Source organism: Cydia splendana, chromosome 16, assembly GCF_910591565.1.
Source record: "Cydia splendana chromosome 16, ilCydSple1.2, whole genome shotgun sequence".
Taxonomy (NCBI): Eukaryota; Metazoa; Arthropoda; class Insecta; order Lepidoptera; family Tortricidae; genus Cydia; species Cydia splendana.
The window spans coordinates 17,857,262-17,881,270 of NC_085975.1; the positions used below are offsets into that span (position 1 = coordinate 17,857,262).

Here is a 24,009-nt window from a genome sequence, read left to right on the forward strand (position 1 = left end):
ACCTATCCAAAATAAATAGGTAATATGAAACTAGCTAGGTACTACACAGCTAGACAAATAGGCTAGGCAACAGCGATTATTTACTTATATCGCAATGAGGATTTCTCCTCTAGACGTCCTAAAAATTTTCAAATAATAAATATTCTAACCTTACACCTTACCGGGTGGATTTCATCACCAAAAATTTCACCATACAAAAAAAAATTTTTTTTAAATGTTTAATTTAACACGATTCTAGCTGGGTAAAGTAATAGGGGGCTGTATATTGAGGATATTTATGGTATTTATACAATCATTTGTGGCTTATATTTGAAGTTATCGCTTTCGGAAAATAAAAACGCAAGATGGTGATGACAATCATGGTATGGTAATGACTCTTTTATAGACGGTAATGACACTGCATGTACGGTAATGACGATTTGGGAACTAATTTATATATGTATTAAAAACGTATTAAAAAAACAAAAACTTTTTTTAATTGTAAGGCTTTAGAACTTTAATAAACATTACAAATAACATGTTTTTGAACATAAGACTAGCTACATAAATTATTTTTAGAAAATTATAAAAAATACATTTTATTCATATAAATAAATATATAACAAGTATTTTTATTGTATAATTTTAAATAATTTATATTCCGAAATAGGCAATTTATGTATTCATTAATTTTTTTGGGTTTTTTCAATGTTAAATCATATTAACAATATTGTACTCTTATTATCAGTTTAAACCCGCATCTTCTTTTATCTACTGCATAACTTGGTATTTATGTCATATTATAAAATTACTGGCTTACCAATGAGCTTAATTTTTATGATATATTACTTTTTTTTGATAGTTTGATTCATTGCACAAGTTTGTATTTTTGTTGTTTTATTAATTAACTTTAAAAATAGCTATAATGATTTAAATCCATATATATGTTGTTTAATAGCTAAACATTAATATATAATCAGTGTTTTATAAGTTGCAAGACCCCTACTTGTAATGCATGTCATAAGTTACAAAATGTTAGGTATTGGGTCCGGTGACTACCCAATGGTATAATTATTAATTGCTGTAATTATATACATCAATTAATATAATATTATCAAAAAACATAAAGCCATCACGATAGTGAGCCAGTACCGTAGCCTATGGTCGCTTAAAACTTAATATATGTTGCTTGTTTAAATACTTTGTTTTAACACGACTAACATGCAATTACAGACTCTTTACATTATTAGATTATAAAAAAAAAAACATTTGTATGTTCTAAGTTCTAAATGACCTAAATTTTGCCTACTTCAGTCAAAATGTTAATTAAAAACTAAGCATCCTCTAGTGTGAAAGAAATAGTTATATCTTCTTCTACATTTATTCTACATTTATAAGGTAGACATTATATAGTGTTAGAAGACATAGAGAACGTTTTTCAAACATACAGCTTAATTTCATAATGAATTATAGCAAAATAACTAGAAAAGTTTCTGAGAACCGTCATCACCATACACATGAAATCATCACCGGTCGTCATTTTTTCCCGGTGATGATGGGTATGGTGTTGACGATTTGAGAGTTTCTTGTTTTTATTTCTAGAATACGAATAATAGTAGTTAATGTCTATGCTACACAATAAACTTCATGTAGTTTGCCATTCATTTCAGTAATTATTTCTAATATATCATTTGTAACTTTTTTAAACCAAAGCATAACGGTGATGATACTCTGTTGTGACAAACTACGTTTTACAATTTTGTTCGTAATATTTCTCACGATTCAGTGATGTGACTTTATAGTGAAATCATTTTTGGCATTCTATACTAAAGTGAAAAATAGGGCAAGGACCTTTAGCGGTATTTCGTTGTTCATACACCGAGATAAGCTCACATTGACATTACCATGACGGTGTTGACGAATATTCGTGACAAAATTTTAAATATTTTTAAATATACTTTCTCGGTGAAGGAATTATTGCATATTTTTTCATGTGTTAAACAACAACATGGAAAAGATATAAGTAAAAGAAAAATCGCAATCGTACGATAGGTATGCTATAATTTTCACTGCAAACAAAAATGTTCAGATTTTTCCGGTCGACGGTGATGATTTTAGACACATAAATCGTTTTATATCAAAAAAACTATTAAGTTATTGGAGATGGTAATTGAAGGAACATGAAGATAATAGTTCTTAAAAACATATAAAAAAGTTGCAGCTCGCACAACCTACTAGTTTTTTTTATAAAGACCGAACCATAAGTTTTCGCTGTATTTTGAAATCCACCCTACCGCGATAGTTAGGTACCTATGAAATAATAGTATTTTATGCAACCGTTGTTTAAGAGAGGTCAAAAAAGGCGAGTGGCGTGAGTAACAATTTGAGGCGAAGCCGAAAATTGTTAATAAAGACGCCACGAGTATTTTTTGACTCAGTTAAACTACGTTGCATACAATACTTTTTCTACGACCAAGGGTGGATTTCATCACCAAAAATTTCACCATACAAAAAAATTTTTTTTTTAATGTTTAATTTAACACGATTCTAGCTGGGTAAAGTAATAGGGGGCTGTATATTGAGGATATTTATGGTATTTATACAATCATTTGTGGCTTATATTTGAAGTTATCGCTTTCGGAAAATAAAAACGCAAGATGGTGATGACAATCATGGTATGGTAATGACTCTTTTATAGACGGTAATGACACTGCATGTACGGTAATGACGATTTGGGAACTAATTTATATACAGGGTGAAATTTAATTCACTGGCCAAATTGAAACACCCGAAAGAACTCGAAAAAATATTAAACACGTGTTTTTTCTTTTAATACCGCTCAGTACATTTTTTTCGAAATAACTCATCATCAAGTTGTCCTAAAAACCTCGTACGTTATGGTGAACCGACAACTACCCACTACACCCGCTTCTCTCTTATCAGTTAAGGTCATTGACACCCCGCCCCTCCCGCTGTTTGCAATCGCGTCACCAATTATGAACCCTATTGCAGCGAGATAAGACGCTTACCTACATAAGTTGCTAATTTTTCCTTCATACTTTAACGGGCTTAGAGCCATCAAAATGCAAAGGCAACCCATTTTTAATCTAAAATATTATTTCTGACTAATGATTATTAACAAAACGTCCGTGGCTTAAAAACAATGAGTAAAAACTAGGTCAGGAATCTTTGCATTCAGGCGTATTTAAAAAATTGAATCATCTTATGTACTTACATTTGATTAAAAGTCGACGCAATTAACGAAAGTCCCACGAGATGGTACTCTTGGATTCAATCCTTGTCTGCGAAGGCGTGGAACTGATTCCATTTCGTATAATCTTTGTGCACCACGTAAACACTCACCACTTAATAAATAACACCGTACCATTTCCTAATATTCCCGGTTCGAAAACATTTTTTTAAACCTTAGTACGCGCGCGATTATTATTTTAAGGTTGGCGAGTGACGAGTGACTAATCATTTATGCTAACCGTTATGTTTACCGCTAGCGCGGAATGGTTTAGACTACCCTCGAAATTGATAAACCTGCCTACCATCGCCAACACTAACTAGGTGGACCCTATTGCAACGATTATAAGGTTTAGTGAAGGTCAGATAAGGGTTTTGCTGATGTTGTTGTTAAAACCTACTATTAGGTTTGTTTACATTTGTGGTAATAGGGTGACCACGACTCGTGGAAAGTATTTAAAAATTGAAAAATGAAAATTAAAAAAAAATATACTCTTTTTTTTCGCTAAATAGATTCCTTAAGTGTAACCTAGTGCCTGGAATGAATATGGCCAGTGATTTAAATTTCACCCTGTATGTATTAAAAACTTAAAAAAACAAAAACTTTTTTTAATTGTAAGGCTTTAGAACTTTAATAAACATTACAAATAACATGTTTTTGAACATAAGACTAGCTACATAAATTATTTTTAGAAAATTATAAAAAATACATTTTATTCATATAAATAAATATATAACAAGTATTTTTATTGTATAATTTTAAATAATTTATATTCCGAAATAGGCAATTTATGTATTCATTAATTTTTTTGGGTTTTTTCAATGTTAAATCATATTAACAATATTGTACTCTTATTATCAGTTTAAACCCGCATCTTCTTTTATCTACTGCATAACTTGGTATTTATGTCATATTATAAAATTACTGGCTTACCAATGAGCTTAATTTTTATGATATATTACTTTTTTTTGATAGTTTGATTCATTGCACAAGTTTGTATTTTTGTTGTTTTATTAATTAACTTTAAAAATAGCTATAATGATTTAAATCCATATATATGTTGTTTAATAGCTAAACATTAATATATAATCAGTGTTTTATAAGTTGCAAGACCCCTACTTGTAATGCATGTCATAAGTTACAAAATGTTAGGTATTGGGTCCGGTGACTACCCAATGGTATAATTATTAATTGCTGTAATTATATACATCAATTAATATAATATTATCAAAAAACATAAAGCCATCACGATAGTGAGCCAGTACCGTAGCCTATGGTCGCTTAAAACTTAATATATGTTGCTTGTTTAAATACTTTGTTTTAACACGACTAACATGCAATTACAGACTCTTTACATTATTAGATTATAAAAAAAAAAACATTTGTATGTTCTAAGTTCTAAATGACCTAAATTTTGCCTACTTCAGTCAAAATGTTAATTAAAAACTAAGCATCCTCTAGTGTGAAAGAAATAGTTATATCTTCTTCTACATTTATTCTACATTTATAAGGTAGACATTATATAGTGTTAGAAGACATAGAGAACGTTTTTCAAACATACAGCTTAATTTCATAATGAATTATAGCAAAATAACTAGAAAAGTTTCTGAGAACCGTCATCACCATACACATGAAATCATCACCGGTCGTCATTTTTTCCCGGTGATGATGGGTATGGTGTTGACGATTTGAGAGTTTCTTGTTTTTATTTCTAGAATACGAATAATAGTAGTTAATGTCTATGCTACACAATAAACTTCATGTAGTTTGCCATTCATTTCAGTAATTATTTCTAATATATCATTTGTAACTTTTTTAAACCAAAGCATAACGGTGATGATACTCTGTTGTGACAAACTACGTTTTACAATTTTGTTCGTAATATTTCTCACGATTCAGTGATGTGACTTTATAGTGAAATCATTTTTGGCATTCTATACTAAAGTGAAAAATAGGGCAAGGACCTTTAGCGGTATTTCGTTGTTCATACACCGAGATAAGCTCACATTGACATTACCATGACGGTGTTGACGAATATTCGTGACAAAATTTTAAATATTTTTAAATATACTTTCTCGGTGAAGGAATTATTGCATATTTTTTCATGTGTTAAACAACAACATGGAAAAGATATAAGTAAAAGAAAAATCGCAATCGTACGATAGGTATGCTATAATTTTCACTGCAAACAAAAATGTTCAGATTTTTCCGGTCGACGGTGATGATTTTAGACACATAAATCATTTTATATCAAAAAAACTATTAAGTTATTGGAGATGGTAATTGAAGGAACATGAAGATAATAGTTCTTAAAAACATATAAAAAAGTTGCAGCTCGCACAACCTACTAGTTTTTTTTATAAAGACCGAACCATAAGTTTTCGCTGTATTTTGAAATCCACCCCCAAGCACTTTGAAATAAAATTGTAAATTTAACAAATATTTTTAATTCAAGAAGTAGCAAAAATGGAGGGTACGGGTGGGAAAAGAATGAATGAACGAATGAAATTAAAAAAAAATGTCTATGGTTCAGTTATTTGTCAGAGATGACATTTAAAATACGGTTGGCAACACTGTATTTCATTCAATATTTTTTAAGTGGTCATTACACGAAGTATTGTAAAATCGCCAAAAAGATACTGCGTGTATGCACGAATTCTTTTTTGGGGAATAGACTAAAGACTTGTCTTGACAACTATAAGGTAGGGTTTTAAAGGTGTGTGCACGACCCTTTAAATGACAAATAAAAGTACGGGAGTAGAAAAAACTATGTAAACAGTGTGTCCATATAGTGTTGAACGGTGTGGATATTTTTACACGGACAATATTACTTAAAATAGTTGTAATGTATGATTTGCTTTAGAGCCAGACTAAGCTAACTCTGCACAGTGTTCGATAACAGAGTGTGCAAGTGTTAACATTTAACATAAACATTAAAATAACACTTGCACACTCTGTGCTGTCAAACACGGTGTGAGGTCAGCTTAGCCTGATTCTACCACCCTATTTTGCATGTCTATACATACGGAGTTATATATATCTCTGTCTATACTATAACCAGCCTCATCATCATCATCATGCATATCAGCCAAAACACGTCCACTGCTGAACAGGGCCTTAAATATTTTTGATTGTTTTTGTTCATTACCTATATTTTGTATTTGTGTGTATTTTTGCACATTGTACCTAAATAATATATAATATTGACAGAGAGAATATGTTTCTCAGTCTCCCTTTAACAACAAACGCTGTAAAGGGTTAGAAACGTCGGGATATATTTTAAATTAATTATTCGCGATATAATCCGTTTAACATACTTTTTTTTTTAATTACAATTTTACAAGAGCATTGTAGTTCTTACCTGAAGACCATGACTCTTGTAAAGCGTAGCATTGAGACAGGCTTCAACAGTAGGAACCAGGCCTGTGGAGTTGTCGAGGTAATCACGACACGTCTGCGTGACGCATACGCCTCGGTGGACGATCGTGTGGTCGAAGTGGGTTTTGTTATAGGCCGAGAATTCCTGCGCAGAAAAAAAGAAATTGAAACAAGACCCAGATATAAATATAAATATTATAGGACATTCTAACACAGATTGACTAAGTCCCACAGTAAGCTCAAAGAGGCTTGTGTTGTCGGTACTCAGACAACGATATATATAATATATAAATAGGTACTTAAATACATAGAAAACAACCATGACTCAGGAACAAATATCTGTGTCATCAAACAAATAAATGCCCTTACTGGGAATCGAACCTAGGACCATCGGCTTCACAGGCAGGGTCACTACCCACTAGACCAGACCGGTCGTCAAAAATATGTCTCTACTGATATATTTTGCGGACTAAGAGAATCTCAATAGCGGTTAAGATAATCCAAGTAACATTTTTGAAAATTAGATAATTTGAAACATAATTTAATCAAAACTGTGTGTTCGTTTTTGATAATATATTATTTGCTACAAGAAAGTAATTATGGACCCATAGATTGATTGATTTATTGATTGAACAGTCGGTCAGCCGCACACACATAGGTACGATTTTTTTTCTGCCCGAGCTGAAAAGCAGGCGCTGAGCTCGCGCCTTGCGATTGCCTGGTAAAAAAATTGGTTGTAATAGATTTTGGTTACTTGGGTTATTTATTTTACTTTTTATTATCATATTTGCCATATTTTATGTTAATTGTACTCGGAATCACGAGCTCTTACGATCCTAATAGGGAAAACCACAAAACAAAAATTTACATAATACATACATGCAAATTTTATTATTTATCAGTTTGTTTGCTTGTTTTCAACTTAACTAGAATTTCTTTAAATACATTCATGTTGTAGGTAATCAACCTAATAGTTCTATGCGGAGACTTTTGACCTGCGCTTTATACATCATATAATATTTTCTTTTTTTTAGCATTAGAAAGAAGGTAAGCGATCTTGACATGTCTTTTAATCGAAAAACGCTTTTTAAAAATCAGTAACTATTACTTATGAAAGCAGAATAATATAAATGCTCGTATTAGGTTCATAATTGTTACATATTTGCCGTGACTTATTTTTAAAACGTGTTTTTTAATCAAAAGACACATCAAGATTGTTTACCTTTTTCCTAATGCTAAAAAAACGAACTATAGGTACTTGACACCATAACCCAGAGGTTATGGTGGTCAAGTAATATCATGGTGACAAAAGATTTCTTTCAACGTGTGATGTGATGTTAAAGAGTCTCCTTGGCAATAGATTGAATGACTGTATTGTTATACAACGTGACCTTAGCCATTGGACAAACCCCGAAATCCCACGTAGGGTTACTTCTCAGAAATGCTCTAACGGTAATATTTTTTTAATTAGTACAAAAGATTAAAAAAAAAATTATCAAACAAAAGTTATTTGCAATAATCGACAACAAAAAGAAACATGCTGTATTAATCATTGGCAGACTCTTTTGACAGTTTGTTTGAAAATGTGCGGCAATGATGACATTTGTCAGAAGTCAGAATCTTAGTAATGTCATAAATAAAAAAGATAATCAAAACGGTCGAAGAAGGTTTCATACTATTTATTACACCAGGAGCTACTAACACATACAAGTAAAAAAATCGTAATTTGTTAATTTCTTCGTAACCGCTACACCGATTGTTGTGATACTTTGTATACTGGTTCTAAATACCCTAATGCATATGTACATTTCGGCTTTGTCCAATGGCTATAGGGACACCCTGTATACATATACTGTTAGTTTGCCTGTTATTACCTGTTACTGCCGTATTCGAACTTCAAGATTTTCACAAGAGACGAAACGTACTAGATCCATACTAAATACGTTATAGTTTAGATTTCAACTACCTAGTTCTCTTTTGCAGCTCAATTCGGGCAACCAGTGTCAGTTTTACGTCAGTTAGTGTTAGATATCTATTAGATGTGAATTGGATCTCTAAGTCATATCTTGTGGAAATCGTTCAAGAGTATCGCCAGAATCGCATAAATGTCAAATTTGACTGGTTAGATCTTAAACATATCGTTACCGTATCTTGGTGACGTCTAAAAGATATCTAGTAGATGTCTATTTCAAAATCCGAATCGGGCCCTCAGTTTATTATAATGTCACTACCTGTGAGTTCCTATAAGTAATTGGCTTCCTGTATCTACTACAATTAAATGTTAGTGTCATAGCTGTTGGATCTCCAAATGAATAAAGTAAAAATAAATTAAAAAATAGACTGTGTTTGTAAGTACTACGGGTGCTAGGCGACGATATACATATTAATCTTCTTCTTCCTCGCGTTATCCCGGCATTTGCCACGGCTCTTGGGAGCCTGGGGTCCGCTTGAAAACTTATTACTTACTTACTTACTCCGTTGGCTCAGCGACCCAAAATGAGACTTGGCCTCCGACACAAGACAGCGCCACTTTTTTCGGTCCGCTTGACAACTAATCCCAAGAATTGACGTAGGCACTAGTTTTTACGAAAGCGACTGCCATCTGACCTTCCAACTCAGAGGGGAAACTAGGCCATTGGGATTAGTCCGTGTGATGATTACACAATAAACAGTACGACGCAACTACCCGCTAGCTTCACTCCGTGGAGAAGTGTCATGGCGTGCGGGTGGCTGGCGGAGTGCACGAGCAATAACAGTTGTTTCATTTGATCACCCAGTACACACGGGAGCCTGGACGTCACAGATGGCGACGAGGGTAATATATTACCAAAAAAAATACGAAAAGGAAAGGGAACGGTGGCGAAAACAAAACCGAAGGTGCAGACATAAAATACTTGAGATTGGCAAATTTGTGGCAACTTGTTTGGCCTGACCGCCACTAAAATAAAAGAAGAAGAAGAATCAATGCAAGATAGATCAATAATAATTGGGGTGCCTAAAAAAAAATGTATGTACTAGCAATGTAACAAATTGCAGAACATTCCCAAAAAGCTGAAACGTTCTCGAGAATGTTCTCAGAACTTTCTGCAACATGGAAATTTATTGTTCCGCCATCTTGGATTTTTTCCAAAAAATTTTTTTTGTCATAGGAATCTAGATGCCTCTATCTCCCGCCATGCCAAATCTCAGCGCGCTCGGACCAACTTGAAAAAATAAAAAAAATGTCTGTCATTTTGATTTTTAGGGTTCCGTACCCAAAGGGTACGGCGCGGCAGACCACCCGCTAGATGGAGCGCACAAGTTACTACACCGTTGCATCTACATCTGCAGGAAGCCGTACATATGGCGGGTGACAGAAGCCTATGGAAGAGACTGTAAATGGAACAAAATCAGACCTATTAGAACTGGGCCCCTGTGCTGTCCCGCAAGGATCTATAATGGGAAACAACCTGTTCATCTTGCTCATGAATGACTATACCTCAGCCTCAGACCAGGCGGAATTTGTTCTATTTGCCGATGACGGGTGTGTCATTGTCGCGGCTGAGACGTACTTACAATTAAAAGCTAAACTACAAGAAGTAATGGATCAAATATCGTCATGGTTTTCTGCTAATGGCTTGGTACTGAATGTGGAAAAAACACACATCATTCACTTTAGTCTGCGTTGCTCAAGTCATTATGAGTACTCATTAAATATTATGTGCAATGGCCAACCTGTGCCTCAAGTTGACCAAGTAAAGTATCTGGGGCTAACCATTGATGCTGGATTGAAATGGGCACCCCATATCGACAACATATGTAAAAGACTGTCCTCTGCTTGCTTTGCTCTTAGCAGGCTGCGACCATGCCTCAGCTCCACTAACGTAAAGAAGGCCTATTACGGTTATTTTAACTCTATTTTAATCTATGGAATTGACCTTTGGGGCTCGGCTGCGGAACGAGAGAGAGTATTCAGGCTCCAAAAAAGAGCAGTGCGTGTTATCGCCGGTGTGAGTTGGGATCATCCTGCAAAAGACCTGTTCAGGCATCACAAAATCTTAACTTTACCCAGTCTGTACATCCTAGAACTGGCTAAGTACGTAAGAAAACACATTCATCTGTTCCGCACCAACGCTGATACGCACGGCTCCATTACCAGACGCCGGCATGAGCTTAACTTACCTCACACACGGCTCGTTAAAGCTAAAAAATGTCTTAACTACATTGGTACTAAGGTTTACAATACAATCTCTCCAGCAATTAAACAGGCTTCAAGTTACAATTCATTTGTGCGAAAAGTAAAAGCGAAACTTGAAATAGACGCTTTGTACTCGATTGATGAGTTTTTTTAATATATTAAATGAATAAATAATAAATGCACATGTAATATTTAAGCTAATAAGTAATCTATTATAAAAAATATCCAATATTGTAATATGACTGATTGACAACAAAATGTACCTAGATTTAATAATATAAAATATGTTGTTTGTTACAAATTTGACGTGTAAAATGTATATTTTATTAATAAAAAACATTAGGACATGATGTCACGATCCTCAGCATTGAGGGAACGACTGATGATGATGATGATGACCCAAAGGGTAAAAACGGGACCCTATTACTAAGACTCCGCTGTCCGTCCGTCCGTCCGTCCGTCCGTCTGTCACCAGGTTGTATCTCATGAACCGTGATAGCTAGGCAGTTGAAATTTTCACAGATGATGTATTTCTGTTGCCGCTATAACAACAAATACTAAAAAGTACGGAACCCTCGGTGGGCGAGTCCGACTCGCACTTGTCCGGTTTTTTTTAATGCAGTTTGTTTTGTCTCGGGGCCCTCTATGACATTTGGTCGAGCACCCCCCACCTATCACTTTAAAAGTTTCCATACAAAATAGAAGTGGCCAGTTTTCCCGCAATTGTAGCATTTTTCCAAACAAAATTTTTTCATAGGTATCTAGGGGACCCCGAGATTCCGTGACCAACATTTCAGCACGCTAGGACAAACTTGAAAAATTAAAAAAAAAAGTCGGCCATATTGAAAAAAACATGACCGCGTCAAAAACTGCCAGGGTCCCTTTATGACATTTGGTCGAGCACCTCCCACCTAGGTCTGACCGTTTGGCCGGGCCGTCATACATTTTTCTGACCGGAAGCGGTAGACCAAAAGTCGGAATTTTCTGGGGGTAAGGATACTACACCTAAACTATCGTGAATATTCATGGTATAAACTACGATAAATAAATAAATTCTCGTTCTCGAGAACATTCTCAGAAGTTACCGAGAAATTCTCATGTGGAAAGTTTCGCAACTTTGGAAAGTTCTCGTGCGTGCATTGCTAGTATGTACTCATGTTGCATTCTTCGTTCATCGTCATCACACATCATTGCCACATCATTGTGGCACCGGTGTATTAGCCATCAATTTTCCATGAAGTGACAGTAACGAATATGCTGATGGTTTGCGTGCTACAAATACAGTTGGTTATTTTCTGACTCGAGGAAGAAGTAGAACCTCCTACATTTGAAGAGATTCGTACGGCAGTGATGTCGTTAAAAAACAATAAGGCTCCTGGGGTGGATGGCCTTCCATCAGAAGTATGGAAATATGGTGGAAGCGCGGTACAGAGCCAATTGTATGTACTCCTGCGTGAAATCTGGGACGGTGAACAGCAACCAGGGCAATGGAATATAGGAGTCTTATGCCCCGTCCATAAAAAAGGGTCTAAGAGGAAGTGCACGAACTACCGCGGAATTGCTTTGCTGCCGACTGCATACAAAGTTTTGTCATACGTGCTACTCAGAAGATTGGAACCGTACGCGGAAAAAATCGTAGGAGACTACCAATGCGGCTTCCGACGAAATCGTAGCACTGTTGACCAAATTTTTCTTCTAAAACAGTTGATGGAGAAAAGGTGGGAGTATGCCCAGAGTATTCACTCGGTGTTCGTGGATTTTTCCAAAGCGTATGACAGTATTGACCGGAATAGTCTTTTTAATATCTTAAAATACTTCAGAATTCCCAAAAAACTGGTAAGCATGATTGAAGTCGCCACGAAGGAGAGCAAAATGTTGGTCCAAGTCGACGGAGAACTGACGGATGAATTCGCGGTGATTACGGGGCTGAAACAGGGCGATGCATTGTCACCCATGCTCTTTAATTTGGTTCTGGAGTACATCCTACAAAAAGTTCTGTCACAGGAAGGGGGAATAGAGCTAAATGGGAGTCATAAGGTGATCGGCTACGCGGATGATCTAGCCCTGCTTGGAGCATCTGTAGACGAAGTGCGGCAAAGCGTCAGTGTTCTGGCAACAGAAGCTAAAAAGGTCGGCCTGAGTATTTCACACGAAAAGACCGAGTATTTCCACATGCGACGCTATAAAAATACCCGCACTCCACTCCAAAATAAAGTACAAAGGAGTGTCAAAATTTAAATACTTAGGCTGCACCGTTACAGACACCAACAATCGTGACGAGGATATCAATATCAGGATCCAGAATACCTTGCGATGCAGTGCAGCCCTTCATAAGGTGTTAGTGTCCAAGCTCCTAAGTAGACGCGCCAAAATCCGAATCTATAAGACCGTGATTCGCCCAATCCTAACCTACGGATGCGAAACGTGGACACTGACACTCAAGGAAGAAAACATGCTGCTAGTGGCCGAGAAGAAGATCCTCCGTAAGATACTGGGCCCAAAAAAAAGACCGGACGGAAGCTGGTCAGTCCTTACGAACCGTGAAATCGAAAACCTAGTGGCTGAACCTAACATCATGGGAGAGACTAAAGCTCACAGACTCCGTTGGTTGGGCCACCTTGAGAGAATGGATGAAGATCGGAACGTGAAAAGAGCATACCTGGGCCGCCCAGCAGGAAGACGTCCTATCGGACGCCCCAGATATCGCTGGTGCGACATGGTGGAGGCGGACCTGCGCGAACTTCGAGTCAGCAATTGGCGAGAGGTCGCACAGGACCGAGAAAAGTGGCGCTGTCTTGTGTCGGAGGCCAAGTCTCATTTTGGGTCGCTGAGCCAACGGAGTAAGTAAGAGTGAGTAGTATTTTCTGACTCAAACTCGTATATTAGAATTCATGATATAAAGATAAAGGGTAAATAATCAAACTGTCTTCGCGGAAATAACGATTATTATGAGTTGACTATTTACCGTTTATACTTAAAATATACCCACTTAGGCCCACTTGCACCATTCCACTGCCCGGGGTTAACCGGTTAAACCGTTAACCCAGTGTCAAATTGTACTGGTAACTATTACCCCGGGTTAGTGAATGGTGCAAGTGGCCCTTAGTCGTGTACTTACCTACTAAGATATTTTTACATGAGAAAACGTGTTAAGATACCTGCATAGTAAGTCAGTATAGTTGTTTACATTTTACGGACCTTATGTCCTAAAATAATTTGTTCAATTAAAATAACCTTTTATAAACAATTGAAATGCTATTTTTAGCATGATATTGGTATGAATCGATGTTGACTTGCGGTCGACTTAACATGTATTTATATATACCTATGTGCTGTTTATGATAATAAACAATGCTAGCAGGTAACGGACCAGTTAGATAAGATAAAGATAAAAAATAGTTTATTTGAGTAGGCATATTACAATGCACTTATGAACTTCAAATAAAGCCACACCGGCTCCAACCCTACACCTCTGCCTCGACAAGATTTAATCTGCTGCCTCTGCCTCGTTAAATTAACAAGGACCGTTACTATGTCAAGTGAGTCAAGAACTATAGATATGTACTTAGACTGATGAATGCCGAGGGCTTTGTTATTGTTTTACTGTAGGAGTAGACACGTAAACTCAGCATCAAATGAATTGAATAGTAAGTCGGAGTCGGACTAACAAGAAAAATAAATTGCAAGAAGTAAACTGCATGTACATCACATCTATGCTGCAGTTGGTAAAAGCAAATGAAGCAAAACAAATAATTAGTAGGTTGGAACGTTCAACTGGTACTAGCAAAACAAACAATTAGCAGGTTGAAACGTTCAACTGGTACTAACAAAACAAATAATTAGTAGGTTGGAACGTTCAACTGGTACTAGCAAAACAAATAATTAGTAGGTTGAAACGTTCAACTGGTACTAACAAAACAAATCATTAGTAGGTTGAAACGTTCAACTGGTACTAGCAAAACAAATAATTAGTAGGTTGAAATGTTTAACTGGTACTAGCAAAATAAATAATTAGTAGGTTGGAACGTTCAACTGGTACTAGCAAAACAAATAATTAGTAGGTTGAAATGTTTAACTGGTACTAGCAAAACAAATAATTCGTAGGTTGAAATGTTTAACTGGTACTAGCAAAACAAATAATTAGTAGGTTGGAACGTTCAACTGGTACTAGCAAAATAAACAATTAGCAGGTTGAAACGTTCCACTGGTACTAGCAAAACAAATAATTAGTAGGTTGAATGTTCAACTGGTACTAGCAAAACAAACAATTAGCAGGTTGAAACGTTCAACTGGTACTAACAAAACAAATCATTAGTAGGTTGAAACGTTCAACTGGTACTAGAAAAACAAATAATTAGTAGGTTGGAACGTTCAACTGGTACTAGCAAAACAAATAATTAGTAGGTTGGAACGTTCAACTGGTACTAGCAAAACAAATAATTAGTAGGTTGAAATGTTTAACTGGTACTAGCAAAACAAATAATTAGTAGGTTGGAACGTTCAACTGGTACTAGCAAAACAAATAATTAGTAGGTTGAAATGTTTAACTGGTACTAGCAAAACAAATAATTAGTAGGTTGAAACATTCAACTGGTACTAGCAAAACAAATAATTAGTAGGTTGAAATGTTGAACTGGTACTAGCAAAACAAATAATTAGTAGGTTGAAATGTTCAACTGGTACTAGCAAAACAAATAATTAGTAGGTTGAAATGTTTAACTGGTACTAGCAAAACAAATAATTAGTAGGTTGAAATGTTCAACTGGTACTACCAAAACAAATAATTAGTAGGTTGAATTGTTTAACTGGTACTAGCAAAACAAATAATTAGTAGGTTGAAATGTTTAACTGGTACTAGCAAAACAAATAAGTAGTAGGTTGAATATTCAACTGATACTCGTACAAGCAAACCAAAATATTCAAATCATACCTACTAATGTAGATTCAGCGTAGATTTTTAATTGGACTTTACTATTGGAAATTACGTCAGTTAGAAATATTTCCTGTAAAGTACTACAATTTAACCTTCCTGTAACCTGTACCCGTATCGTAAAATTAATGCATTTTGCAGATGTTCGTATACTTAATATATTAAGCTTTAATGTAAACGAACAAAGCATATCCTGGACGTCACAGAAAACTTGAAACAATATTGAATCAAAACTGTGTGTTCATTTTTGACAATTTATTATTTGATACAAGAAAGTTATTCTTGGCCCATTGATTGATTGATTGAATGAACAATCGGTCAGCCGCACAGACATAGATACGAATTTTTTATTATTTCTGCCTGACCTGAAAAGTAGGCGCTGAGGTCTCGCTTCGCGACCACGCGCACGAAGGGTTCCGTACCATTTACGCAAAAAAACTGCAAAAAATCACGTTTATTGTATGGGAGCCCCACTTAAATATTTATTATATTCTGTTTTTAGTACTTATGTTTTGTTATAGCGGCAACAGTTCAGAAATACATCATCTGTGAAAATTTCAGCTACTTAGCTATCACGGTTCATGAGATACAGCCTGGTGACAGACAGACGGACGGACAGACGGACAATGGAGTCTTAGTGTCCCGTTTTTACCCTTTGGGTACGGAATCCTAAAAGTAGGTAGAGTTTGATTATTTGGGGTCATTTATTTTACTTTTTATTTTTAAATTTGGCATTTTTTATCTTATGTCTTCTCAGAATCACGAGCTCTTACGATCCTAATAGGAAAAACCACAAAACAAAATTTACATATACCTACATGCATATTTTATTATTTATATACTTGTATAGTTGGTTATGATTGCTTGTTTTCAACTTAACTAGAATTTACTTACAGAAATTCAGATGTAGGTAATCAACATAATAGCTCTATGCGGAGACTTTTGACCTGCGCTTTATACATCATTATACATGACACCATAACCCAGAGGCATAGAGAAATATAGTAAGAATAGAGTGCTCACTCCATACATCAGTTTTGATACCAAAACGACCATTATTTTCGCAATCGACATGCGACACTAGAATTCTCTAGTGTCGCGAATCACGAAAATTGTATTGAACAACAATTTACAACTAATATTAAAAGCAGAAGGAGTTGAAAATAGAGTTCCGGTAAATCCGGTTATAATTTTAGCTGAAAATTATTGAGTATTAGACTTTTCGGTCGTCGGAACATCTATTGTCAAGTAGCAGTACTGATAATTCCGCTGCTCGATGCTAGATGTCGACTACGAAAATAATAGTCCTTTTGGTACTAAAACCGATGTACGGAGCACTCTTTGTATTTTTTTCTCTATGCCAGAGGTTAATGGGGGTGAGGTCATATCATGGTGACAAACGATGACTTTCAACGTCTGATGTGATGTCAAAGAGTCTCCTTGGCAGTAGATTGCCCTGTCTAGACGGCTTCGTTAACTGACTGTATTCTTTCATAGACTGTGCTTGTACCATCACGCTCCGCGATAGTTACGCTTTTTATGGTCCTAGCTAAATTGGTTGTTCCATACTTACGCTATGGAATGTCCACTTTAGCTAGAAACCTAAAGGGCGTAACAATCACGGAGCGTTACTGTACTATGGGTGCTAGGCGACGATATACAAGATAAATACATACTTATATTATAAACACAGGAAACACCCATGACTCAGTAACAAATATTTGTGTTAATTACACAAATAAATTCCCTTACCGGGATTCGAACCCTGGACCATCGGCTTTACAGGCAGGCAGGGGCAGGAGTTTTGTGGGACTGTGGAACAGAGCTGACCATCATCACTTATTTTATGACAAATCTGAAATAGATTATTTACGTAAAACATTTTTTTTTTGCTGTGGGCTACCGTTTACGAGTTATTTACGAAAAACTAAAAAAAATAAACGATTGTAGAACAAATTATAAGTAACCTTCCCACCTTCATATGAGATCACTGACCCACGCTTAATATTATTTGTTATCTCCGATTTATCAACAGTTTTGTATAATAAACCATATATTTTTTTAAACGTAATAAGTGTAGCTTTACGACTATATTTTTTGTTTTCAGATTCCTGCAACACTTAAAAAAAAATTGGTAATTATAAAAAAATCTAAAATACGTTATTTAGTCTTTTCTACTTTATGCTTTTTTTTGTTAGAAAGTGCATTGTTTTTGTTCTAAAAATAGATTCCTCATCCTTAATTTATCCGAAAATGATATATCACATGCCCTAATAGGTATAGTTTTAGAGAAATGTTGCTCCAAGTGAAGCGCGGCAGCGTCGAACTTCCCCCCTCCCCCCCCACTAAATGAGAGGTGGCTCTCGATGTCTCCCGGTCTGTATCTGCTCAAGACCAGCTAAGAACCAACTGTGCCAAGTTTCAGCGCATAGTCTCAAAGTGCAAGGTCCCCATACAACGGTGTGCACTAACAAACCAGCTATATCGAACGGAATATGGATCGTCGAAATATGGGGAGCTCGAAAAGTTATCGACGTATTATAAATTACCTGTCGTATATATTTTTTTTATTTAAATATTTGCGAAAATCGTCACATCTAGTTCGAAACCTGTTAGAATTGACCTCACGCGTTCTAACAATTTTGGAACTGGTTTTTTTACCGCTTATTTACCTAATAAATGATCACGTCATGAATTCATTAAGAACCACTTTGATTATAAAAAAATGTCCTTAAAAATTGTAAACATTTTAAGAAAAGATCACTTCTGTGGACAATGCAATAAAGAACCCGGACCTGCAAAAAAAGACCGGACAAGTGCGAGTCGGACTCGCCCACCGAGGGTTCCGTACTTTTTAGTATTTGTTGTTATAGCGGCAACAGCAATACATCATGTGTGAAAATTTCAACTGTCTAGTGTCTAGCTATCACCGTTCATGAGATACAACCTGGTGACAGACAGACGGACGGACAGACGAACAGTAGAGTCTAGTATTAGGGTCCCGTTTTTACCCTTTGGGTACGGAACCCTAAAAACGACTCGGGTTTTTCTTATTTGAGTCTCAAATATGTATTGAAAAAAAAAATCTGTAAAGGTGAGCGCAAAAATAAGCTTCAGCCTTTAAATTTGCGATGTCTACTTACAGGAAAAATGCCAACGAGTTAACGCATGATGGTCAGAATACTATAAAGTATGTATGATTCATAAGGACCTAAAGTAAGATAAGGTAAATTCACTAAATTGATTGATTTGATTGATCGAAAAGGTAGGTTGATTGATTGTAAGTTAAAGTAAATAAGGTGGTATAGAAAAAGATTTTTGTCAAAAATGCTTTTTTAGTGTAAGTATATGTCTGGAGAAACGCACAGTTGAGGACTGCCTACCATTTAATGGTGAATCCATGCCGTGTAGAATGATGGCAGAAAGAAGCGGTAGAGATTAAACCGGACGGTAATTCTCAAAAAAATATGTCTGTGGTCTAATTGCCGCGATTCATAATTAGACGCAAACGCAGACATATTCTCAGAGAATGACCCCGGACAATTCCTCGGAGCTACTCGCTGGATGGTTAAGTGTATCATAATAACGGGCAAAGTTGAAGGCACCAGACCTCAAGGCCCACTCAAATCAAATCACTGCACCTATGCAATTAAACTCTCTACTAGGGTTTCTGCTCGAGAATTCTCGAGGCGAGAAATCTCGAGAAATTTGTCTTTCGGCGAGGCGGGGAAAAAAGACTCAATGCCTCGAGAACTCGAGAAATAAATCGCTTGTCATAAGTAAAAAGAAAACACGCGTATAACACTTGATGTGTCTATAGTGTATTTCTTTGGGTAGTTAAATACATGTAAACAGTATTTTTTTTTTTACATTTTACGGTATAGGTATCTCGATATAGGTATTATCCTATTAGCAAAATAGCACAATTTTGCCAGCTTCATTGTTACGTTGAGTAAGTATTAATATTACGTAGTAAAACTTCTGTAAGTTTGTCACATCGAATTAAATTAATTGCCTAATAAAATACTATATTGTGGTTTGTATACTTTGTATACATTTTGTTAAATAAAAATAACTAATGAAATCAGTACCGTCTTTACCATAAGGGCACACGGGGCCCGTGCCCAGAGCCCCTATTCTCAGGGGGCCCCGAAGGACAGACAGTAACAGTATATTTGATTACCCATAATAAATAAAGGATCATAGTAGAAAAATGTTAGTTTAATTCGCTTTCTTTACTTTCCATAAGGGCCCCAAATTTTTATGTGCCCAGGGGCCCCAGCATAGTTTAAGACGGCCCTGAATGAAATACACTATAGCATATCACATCGCCGCCCCGGCGCGCACGCCTGCACCTATAGTTTTTCTTGTTTGTTGTCGAATTTTTGATCAATTGTAGTAACAATAAAATTACCATTTGTTTGATTTTTCATCTAACCTACGACTCCTATGAGTCTAATTTGCAAAAAAGCAAAAAAAAAACAAAAACAGCGTTTTTTAAAACTTTCAGAATTTCTCGAGATACTCGAGAAACTCGAGAAATCGTGGTCGAGAATTCCCGTGCCTCGAGAAATAAAAAAGGTCGGTAAACCAGAAACCCTACTCTCTACGTGATCGAATCAGAAATGAGGAGATCCGTAGACGAACTAAAGTCACTGACATAGGCCATAGGAAGATAATAGGATTAGCAAGCTGAAGTGGCAATGGGCAGGCCACATTGCACGCAGAGAAGATGGCCGATTGGGTCGAAAAGTGCTCGAGTGGAGACCACGGACTAGCAAGCGCAGCGTAGGACGTCCACTCACAAGATGGACAGACGACCTTGTTAAGGTCGCCGGAAGACGCGGGATGCGCTTCCAACCGGCACGTATGGAGGTCCAAGGGGGAGGCATATGTTCAGCAGTGGACGTCTTATGGCTGAGATGTTGATGCAATTAAAACTGCACGAAGCCATGGCTTGGGGAGGAATAGAAGCCTATGGAGGAACTTGGTCTTCAACAGAAGGACATGATGTCACGATCGTTATAGTTCGTTTTTTTTCTAGCATTAGAAAGAAGGTAAGCGATCTTGACATGTCTTTTAATTGAGAAAGCGCTTTTTAAAAGTCGTAAATATTACTTATGAAAGCAGAAAAATATGAATGATCGTATTAGATTCATAACTGTTACATATTTGCCGTGACTTATTTTTAAAACGTGTTTTTCATTTAAAAGACACATCGAGATTGTTTACCGTTTTTCTAATGCAAAAAAAAAAGAACTATAAGGGACGGAGTTATGCGACTTATGTAGCTCCGTCCTTTAGCAATTCAGTTTAGGTCCTAAACAGAATCGCAATAAGGACATCATGGTAAAAGGCCCCTGGTTTTCAACAGAAGGACGTGACCGTCACGATCCTCAGCATTGAGGGATCGACTGAGGAAGACGTTACCTGTATGACAGTAAACAGCTGATTCGTCTCATTGGTCACAAGTCTAGCGTCCAAGTAGCAGTAGGTGTCTCCAGGAGCCGTCAAACAGTTGTGGTAGTTATCCAAGAAGAACAGCTGAGGCAGACGCGCATATTCCGAAGCTGAAAACATGGTACCTGACGTCATCGTCTTCATTCTACAGACGTAGTGCATAATTATTTTCAATCGTATTTTCTTGGACACGTTCGTATTTGTCATGCTACTTCAGTCAACCTCAGTACTTTTTGTACCGAGACTGACTGAAATAGCAAGACACGTTCGTACGTTTCCGTGAAAAAACGATGGAAAATAATTAATAATTATGCAGTACATCTGTACACGTGGTGTGTCGCAGCCAACTGGGTAAATAAGCCAGCTAATAAAACGCCTAGCCTGTTCATTAAACGCCGGCATCTAAATGGCTGAAGAATAACCAGCCAAGTCTTGATCGCAACGTTTAACCAGATGGCTGAACGTCGTGTAGTCATTTAGTTAAATTGGACATTATCGTTTATAAAATGCAAATGCCATGAAACAATTCACACGAAAACCATATTTGCAAGGGCACACACTGGGTGTTCCGGACTATAATTAACCAAAACCTTAATAAAAGGTTTAATGATGACTCACGTTAGACCGGGCCGTGTCCGGGCCGGACCTTCCAGCGCATCGTTTTCTATGGAAAGCATCACGTGATCGCCTTTAGCTTACTTACGGCGCTTACTTTTCTATGACATGACGTCACAGAAAGGTAAGTGCCGGAAGCCTCGGCCCAGACACGGCCCGGTCTAACGTGAGTCATCCTTTTAGAAAAATATGTATACGAAAAAAACAAGTCTAATTTTCATTTTTTTTCAGTTACCCTGCGCAGTAACAGTATAATTTTAATATAGAATTGCATCATCTGGTGATATTAAAATATATTTTTTAAATAATTGAGATACCGACGCAACGTCCATTTCTTCCGTCGCAAGTTTAGCGCAGCGCGACATATTATTTGGCCCCTTTTAATGTTCTGGCATATTCCCCACGCTGGCCCAATGCGGGTTGGGGACTTCAAATACACCTTTGAATTACTTCGCAGATGTGTATGCAGGTTTCGCGTAATCGCAATGTTTTCTTTCACTGAAAATGCTAGTTGTAAATATCGTATATTCCGTACATGTTCAGAAAAACTCATTGGTACGAGCCAGGATTTGAACCCAAGACCTCCGGATTGAAAGTCAGGCGCTATACATACAATATACAGGGTGGCTAAAAAATAACTGGATTCCCGTTGCCAGGGAAGTATTGGGATTATACTGAGCAACTTTTACTATAGGACCAACCCCGAAATCGCGAAACAAAAATTTGGCTGTTTCTTACATTTTGGCTGGTCCATTTTCTATGGAAGGGTATTTTTTTTCGCGATCACGGGATTGGTCCCATAGTAAAAGTTGCTCAGTATAATCCCAAATCCTCCCTGGCAACAAGAATGCAGTTATTTTTTAGCCACCGTGTAATACTAAGTCAAATACTAAGTTAAATTCCAGCGACTGGCGGAAACATGCACCAATCCGTGATGGCTCCTCTACACGATGGGCCAACGCCGGCCACTCCAAGGGACGCAATTATGCGTTAGAGGGAGCAAGTGATATTGCTATCTCATTCTACCACATGGCTGCGTCCCTTGGAGTGGCTGCCGTTGGCCCGACGTGTAGAGGAGCCATGAGGAGTGAGTGGAGTGGCGGAAGAAAGAGGAGGTCTTTGCCCAGCAGTGGGACACAAAATAGGCTATTATAAAATAATCCATAAAAAATACTTACCATTTAAACGATAAATAATTCCAGAAGCTTGTTGCGCAAGGAAAACACAAATCACTAGAGCTTTCATTTTTATTTAAGTATAAACTATTTTAAAAACGAGTTTAAAAATTTACTGAAATATTTTTTAATAAATTTATTTTATTTACTACCTATGCTAAGATTCGCTTAGGATTTCTAAATCAGCCTCGAAAGGTTGTTATTAAAATGTATATTTTTAAATGTTAATTAGTTATTTAATAAATAATAATGGGCAATAGCGAACTAGACGGTATAACCATCGGTACGGTACGACTCAACTGACAACATTATTAGGGTAGAAGGACCTAGTCACTTATGTGAATTCAAGATCTATAAAAATATAAATAAGTATTATGTTAGTGTACCGAACTAGAATAACTAGAGCTTAAAAATTACCCTGCGGGAACAGTGCCGCGAGTGATTCCAGTTTACAGCGGATCACAGCTTGTTTTAATAGCGAGGAATTATGTATTAATATTTTCTCAAAAATGGACGGCAAAGTCGACTTTGCCGTTTAAAACGTAGGTCGCGAAGTGCGCAGTTTATGATCAGTCATTTAAAAAAAGTTAAAAACATTGCAGTCTCGATTTTGGGACTGCAATGTTGCATACAAATTCCATTTTGGTCGAGTTCCAAACTTTTTAAAAGTTGTAATGGCCATAATCAAATGAAGGCACTGGCCCAATAAACAGCCAAACAGATGATTAGTACATAATATTATAATGTTGGTACCGCGACTATTTAGCTGTCTCAAATAGGTTGGCGTATTTTCGGCAGAAAAATACACATCTATTTTTTTATAAAAAAATAAAAAGCCGGCAAAGCAATTTTTTTCAATTTAACGTCAACAGAAATACATCTGTGAAAATTTCTACTGCCTAGCCTATCACGGTTTACGAAATACAGCTTGGCGACAGACAGACAGACAGTCAGCGGAGTCTCAGTAATAAGGTCCCGTTTTTACCCTTTAGGTACGGAACCCTAAAAGGGCGAAAATTATCTACTTAGCTTACATGCTCTGCAG

At 36.5% G+C, this 24,009-nt stretch overlaps 1 long non-coding RNA gene across 1 annotated transcript; it reads right to left on the reverse strand.

The window, feature by feature from the left end:
* Positions 1 to 6,597: 6,597 nt before the first annotated feature.
* On the reverse strand, positions 6,598 to 23,022 carry LOC134798469 (uncharacterized). Its single transcript, XR_010145188.1, has 3 exons — positions 22,968 to 23,022; positions 21,145 to 21,284; positions 6,598 to 6,752 (listed from the first exon to the last, which is right to left on the reverse strand). It is a non-coding gene; the product is annotated as an uncharacterized LOC134798469 (long non-coding RNA).
* Positions 23,023 to 24,009: the final 987 nt, after the last annotated feature.